This window comes from Thunnus maccoyii, chromosome 5, assembly GCF_910596095.1.
Source record: "Thunnus maccoyii chromosome 5, fThuMac1.1, whole genome shotgun sequence".
Lineage (NCBI taxonomy): Eukaryota > Metazoa > Chordata > Actinopteri > Scombriformes > Scombridae > Thunnus > Thunnus maccoyii.
The window spans coordinates 21,505,808-21,512,931 of record NC_056537.1 but is presented as its reverse complement, the minus strand read 5'-3'; the positions used below and the strand labels follow the sequence as shown (position 1 = coordinate 21,512,931).

At 39.6% G+C, this 7,124-nt stretch overlaps 1 protein-coding gene across 2 annotated transcripts in view; it reads left to right on the top strand.

Annotated features, from left to right (window-relative positions):
• LOC121897062 (zinc finger protein 469) overlaps nt 1-7,124 on the top strand; it is a 198,433-nt gene that overhangs the window by 492 nt on the left and 190,817 nt on the right. The gene's annotated exons all lie outside the window — the stretch shown is intronic.

The window sequence follows — 7,124 nt, the reverse complement described above, 5'->3', positions numbered from 1 at the left end:
ACTTGGACCCTATTTTCCCATGTTTCAGTGAAGTGGCTAATGGGGACAGCAATTTTTAAAATTGGTCCAGTATTGAGCGAGAGCATTTTAGCTGGCAGTTGCGAAACGGCTGCGATGTAATCCTTTGGGGCAGTAGCGTCCATCAATTTACGTCCACTAAAAGTGCTTTGTGTATGTCTAACCAAGTCTCGCTCAAGGAGAAGTCTCATTCAGAAACCTTGCGAAGTTGCAAGTTGCTGTCTCTGTCATGGCTGAATATTTCAAGTAGGTCTATCCATGAATGTATTATAAGAGCATGATACCAGACAAAAAATGGCGCCCATTCAGTTCTATAAGAATTGCTTGGCTGGCGCATACGCCAAAAAAAGTTTCTAGCTTCCGGGTTTGTTCCCGCGTTTTGTGGCCCACTGAATTTGCTAAGTAGTGTTTCCCCCGCTGGCCCCACCCACGAGTTCCCGCTCGGCCCACAGACTTTACTTGTGATGACGTCAAGGATGTTTAAATTGCTTTTGTCAGCTTGAGGAAAATTTTACAAATAGAAAACTTCCATGGATCAAAAATTCATAATAGAAAGACACCTGTTTTGAAACCTCGAGTTTGCATTTTGACCGTCGGCATCTTGGATTTTTGGAGCTAGAGATGACCACATTTGGACGAGAGGGTGGAGCTGACCATAGCGCTAGCTGCTAGCTTGGTTAGCACGGTGCATTTACAGGTTAACTGTGATAATGCAAATGCTAATGCTAATTTTTGCTAATGAAAAACAGGCTTAAAACCAACAAAATGTACTTACACAATAACAAATGGACTTGATTAAACTAAAGGTAAAGAGGATGTTTTAATTATCTGTACGGTCCTTTCCATAATGTTGTCAGACCCTTATGATAACAATCTGAGCCTGTCAGTGGCAAAAACAAGCACTTTAAGTGGACATTCTTTGACAGGTGCAATTGCCCTTTCGAATTACATCACAGCATGTTTCATGGCTGCTGGCTGAGGCACTATTGCTCAATACTGGTCCAATTTTTAAAAAAAATGTTGTCCCCATGAGTCACTCAGACACAAAATGATGGGAAAATAGGGTTGAAAAATACCTAAGTTTGCCTTTAATGGGGATGACTTAAAGGCAGAAAATTTAAATTTTCAATCATGATAGTGCCCTGTTTTAGTCTGTAACCTTACCTTTGGGAATCACTACCTTTGCCCAGCTTATGAGGTACAGGGACTTTCCTTTTATTTTTATAACTTACAAACTACACATGATATGGTTAATTTGAAGCGGTTGTTATCAGCATTTGGTGTGTGTGTGTTGTGAATTCTTGTCTCAGGTGACTAGGAGGCCATGCTTGTTTTATGAGTCACAGTGCCATTTAACATAAAATCTTACTTGCAGATAATAAGTTTCTGAACCAGAGGCATTTATTTAATGACCTCTGTGGTCTGTTTGAGTAAGTGACTGCGTGACACATTTTATTAACATTGAATGCCTGAGCAAATTTCATAACAAGTTATTGAGAGCCTACTGTAAGCTGCAGGAAAGTTCCTGAGATCAACATTGGCATGAAGTCTGCCTCTGTCCATATTCATAAGATTCCTGGCAAGACTCATAATATGTTTGCTGGTTGATAATGAATTCTAGGCAACATTAGCAGGGAGTACACTGGCTTGGTCAATACCTGGTGTACAGTAACTGGCAGTGCATCTTTTGCCTCTGGTATTTCTCTTTCCTTATCACTGAATGTTCCTTGGCACAACGGCAGATGGCCACTTACTGAAAAAACCTGATTCATAACATCTGCGTAAATATGCATCAGGATAAGGATAACTTCACTTTGAGAGACATGTATTGTTCCTATAATATAGGTCAGAGACAGGAATGACTGCATCTTGCAGTGTATGTTTGTTCACACTTGTGAGTTTTAACATACCAGAATGGTTCTTTGTTTTCAGAGACATTAGGGACTGAGAAGGGCCATCCAGTTTGGACTGCGGCAGACTCTGATTCCATGGGAGAACGACTGCTTGTTTGTTAACGCCAGAGAGCTCTCACGTGATGAAAGGAAACGCCAATTTGCTTTTCATTTAGTAGAAGTGTAAGTGCTCTGAGAGAGGCTGTGTTTGATTTATCCCCTCTTATCTTTGTTATGGTTATAAATATGGTTATGCCAGATGTGGCATGCAGTACAAGGCTTTGTCTGGAGCCGTAAATGGTTGATATCTCAAAGCATGTTTTTCTCCAGTCTAACCATAGCAGGAGGTCAGCTCAGGAAAACAGGGACTTGGAGATTTCTGGAGCTGTTGAACAGCAGTGTCTTGACACAGCATCACACCACCTCTGGTTATATTCACACATTAACCTATCAAGAGTGTCACTGTGTGGGTGTGTGTGTGCGTGTTCTGGCACGTGTTAATTTACTTTTTGTTTGTGTGCAGGCAGGTGAAGATACATTTGTCTTATTGAGTGAGTGTTTATGAGACTTCATAAAGTGAGTTACTTAGCTCCTTTTTGTGTATTTGCATGCAGCAGAGTCTCCTTGTCTGATCCTGTGGTTGTACCCTATAAGCATCGAATGTCAGGCCAAGCTATTCGCTGGCTCATCCAACCCCAGTCTGCACAAGTCATCCTGCCACCAAAGTCACCAGAGGACGAGAGACAGAAAAGCTGAGTTCAGTCTTCAAACATAAATCTGGCTAGACAGACTGGATAAATGACAGCAGCATAAGGAGATAATGGGGTTTCACATTCAGAGATGACCAAGATGTCGAGAGATCAACAGAATTGGACTGCTTCAGCATGTATGACTCAAGCAGAGATCTTTGGATGGAAAGATGAAATAAAACAGATTTGAATGGGGTCAAAGAATTACACAATGAGATATGGAAGAGGAGGAGGATGACATAAAATGATTTCCAATGTCACCTGGGTTAAAGAGAATTCTAAGGCCCAGAAACCTTTAAAAAAACCCAAAAAGTATACTTGAGTGATGGCAGCTGTTTACTTAACAGTTGACAGATGTTTAACATGAACATACTTTCTTAACAGCCAATAACTTAATAGAGAATTAGCATTCTCTATTAAGTTATTGTAGGTAGTTATTGCTTGTTAACTTTTAACATTTAAAATTACATCTGGGAAGTAATTTATACATGAATTGAAAGTAATTGTTTTTCTGGGTTATCATAGACATGATCAGTTGATTTATTGGTGTTGTATTGCCAGTGTTTTGCTTCTTTACACATACCTTTGGGGCAGCTCTTAGGGCGCTTGATGCTTATCACAGGTGATAGTGTAGAGTGAAAAGTGAGAGGAGAGATGGAAGGGACAGATAAAAATGATAGATTGGAATAATCTCACAAAAAGAGGGTTTATATTTGTCATATATTGCATTGGTGTTGTGTTATAGTCAAGGAGTAGATATGTAACTCTCACAACAGCACCGGTTCTCTTTGAGTGCAGCAGAGTGAGCCGGTTTCTTTAAGAGGGATGTGTAGCCTAGCTGAATGTTGCTAGGCTAGCAAGTTTATATCTCTCTGTCTACAGTGTGTCTGCTAGAGTTGTTCAGCAGTCAAAGTGTCAAAGTTTGACATACAGGAATTATCTGCTCGCTCATAAATTCTTAAAGAACGGAAATAGTAATCCAATGCCTTTACAGAAGAAACTGACTGGACAAAGTCTTTTTTTTTCATGGCTACAGAATGGCTCATTAGAAAATGGTGAGCCCAACAGACATTCTGAAAAATGCTAACAGTCAGAAAATCTGTCTGTGCTTTTAAAATGGTCTGCTTCCAACTGGAGAGTGATGTGAGTATGATTCATTTCATTTTTCTCATTTTGAAGAAATGAGCTATCATAGAAATGCTATCATAGCTATCATAGAGAGCCCAGAAGCAACATCATTTAAAATCCAGATGACATTCTTAATGATGCAAGAGTAGTAAAATTGGGCCAAACAAACAATGTTCATGATATTAGTAAACTGACCTATTTTCTCAATTTGAATCTACAGCATAACTCACTCTTTTTAGCTATGAGATTATAGTAGGTGTGTTGTAACCTGCAGCAAATGGTACATACAGGTCATTAGTAGAGTTGTGCTCAGCAGTTGTAACCGTGTGCTGGGACTGATGACTGCTGACATATAATATGCACATTGACACACTGGAAACATTTCAAATGTGATTAAATCATTTATTGTTTAACATGGTTAAAATCAAAAATTGTAAATGTTGTACTCATTCATCTTAAATATGGTAAGTAACTCCAGAAACACGTTTTCTGTCGAATGAGAGATTGCATTTAGTTACAGACGTTAGCTAGCGGCTAGCCAAGAAGTGACGATAGTGCTTCAACTCTGTAAAAAGCTGATGTGGCAAAAGTGGGGTTTATCTTATAATCAGGGTTATGTTATATTTGGAATAATATGGCACATTTAGGAAAATCATAACATACAAAGACACACTTTTGGCAAATGTTCAGAATAAATGGCTCTCCCTGCTCCTCTGGATGTGGTAGATTGAGGAACAGAAAGTCTCTTCCTAAACCACTATTATAGGGATAATTAGTGTGAAATCCTGTTTTTTAATATTTGATAAATTGCACCAACTGCTCAGGTCTTTTGCTTCATAATTTACAGAGATCATTTCACAGTCAATGTTGCCAGTAGTTTTCCTTGGGTTTTCTGTTCATGAGACTTCAGTCTAGCTGTGGTGACTCATTGCTAATTACTATGTATGTTCTATTTATTTGAAAAAAAACAAAAACATGACTTCTCCACACCCAAATGAGTTCCTCTGGGAAAGAATTCAGTATTGACACAAGATGTTCAAACATAAATGTAAAAGCTTTCATCTCCCAGATATACAGTAGCTTAAGTATCAGTTGTTGGTATGTGGCAAAATGGAGATTTATTCATATGACATTACTGTAAACTCCCAGTCTGTCAAAAGAGTGGGATTCTTTGACTTATAGGCCGTGCCCAACACATGCTGTCTATTTCTCAGCAGCTTCATGCCTCTTCTGCAGCCCATCACGTCATGTCATTCTCTTCATTTTCCTTAATGACCTCCAGAAAGTGTGTGGCAAAACCAAGAGGAGAGAAAACTAGAAGCAGATCCTCGTTAAATCTCACACAGTGAAATAAATCACATGCACTGTTTTTAGCTGAAAAACACAGGGAAAAGGATGTGATGTGATCCTCGCAGCACAGGCTGTCCTTTTTGGCTGAGCTGTTGGTGTTCAGGTCCAATCAGAGTCTGGTCTTCTTTGACGGACAGTGGCTCGGGGTTGTGCCATGGTTATGATGCAAGTGAAGAAAAGGGAGAAGAGGAGAAAAAGGGGGCTCCGTCCGTCGACTCCCAGCTCTTAAAATTATCATCGCAATCAGCACTGAACAAGAACCTTTTCATTTCAGGGATGCGCCCCGCATGCACCACTCAGCTCAACCATACATCAGCCAAAGAAAATGAGGTGAATGTTGTTGTACCCAGCTGTGTCTTGGCTCAGCAATAGTTTAGCACAATTAGAGAGTGAGAGGCAAGATCAGGAAACACCCATAGGCCATGTTGTCACTGCTGTGTAACGTGATGAAGTGAGTGTGGCTGGCAGTGGCCCTCAGAAGGCCCAGGGAGAAATCAGATGTAAACATGAAGGATTAACAAAAGTCCAGAGCCTGCACTGAGTGAACTCACAGTCAGTTAGTTCGTTGTAAGGGCAAAAGGCAGCGTAGCATCAGCGAGATGGTTTCAGAGCCCTGCTGAAACACAGTTTCTGTTTATTTCTGTGAACATAATACATTTGATTGGATTGTAAATTTGTGAATTGTGAATAGAGTAATAGTGTGGGATATCAAAAATTATTGTTATGTGTTACTGTAGCGTTAAAGCTCTGCAGTAATGGCTTAAGTGATACCATAGGTGCTTGTTGTTGTGGTGTATGTGTGTGTGTGTGTGGGAGAGAGAGAGTGAGAGAGAGCATTCATTTTTGGGACTAATTCTCCACCATCTGGTTCAGCTCTTCTTGATCACATGATCATTAGGTAGAGGAGTTTGGTAACAAAACAAACACACACACACATGCACGTACACACTCACGCATGCACACATCAGACATGCACGTATGCATGCATGCACTCACTCACACATTCTTAAATGTCACATTTAAGATTTCCTGTTTTTGTGTATGTGTTATTCTCTAACTAGGCCGGCCAAACATATTTTATTGTTTATGTCTTTTTTTTCTGAAATATTGGTTGAAGCACTTTCTTCTTTCCTGACTTGACTAACCTCTGAAATATCCCCTCCATAAATTTTTCACTATCATTTGTGGGTTGTTGTTAACCTGCAAAACTGGTTTAAAATGCACTAAAAGAAATCCAATCTCAACACAATGCAGATGTACTCAATGTAATGAATCATGTGGACTTATCATGCCAAAAATATTCACAATATTTCTTTCTGCCCGCTTTGGAGACACAGTCGACATGTTAAATTTATTAAAGATCCTGTCAATTGAACCTCATATATCAGACCAATATCTTTATTAACCCCTATTTCCAACTGTGGTACCACACAGAGCCTGATCTACTATATTTCCTCAAATAAAAGACAAGCAAATCAGAAAACAATTAGGCTATGTACTAAAATGAATAAATATACTTATCAAACAGAGGGAAATAGAAAAAAAGGTCTCTCTCTAATATAAACCTGCTTCCAATAAAGGCCTCGTACCCTCTGCAGTTGAGGTAAATAAAGGCCCCGGCCACTATTTGAGGAAATACTGTCATCACTAATCCTGTCTTCTTCTCTTCTTCTCAACAACGCTGTAAACACATGCACAGAAACTTCAATGATTAACAGCCTGACATTAAAGGAATGATGAATATATCCTGAGGTGGAATCAGACGGTGGGTGGTAAATTATTTGTTCAGGTTGTAATTGCTGAACTCATTTATAAAAGCTGGGTCACAAAGCTCATTGATGTCGTGTAAGGATCAATTGCTGTCGAAGAGATGATTGCAAATGTGTGCGGGAGATGAATGGAGATGGAAGATTACTGAGCTGACTCACTCTTTGTCTCTTTGTCTCAGAAACATTCCTAGTTTACGATGCAGAGAGTGCTACCTGAA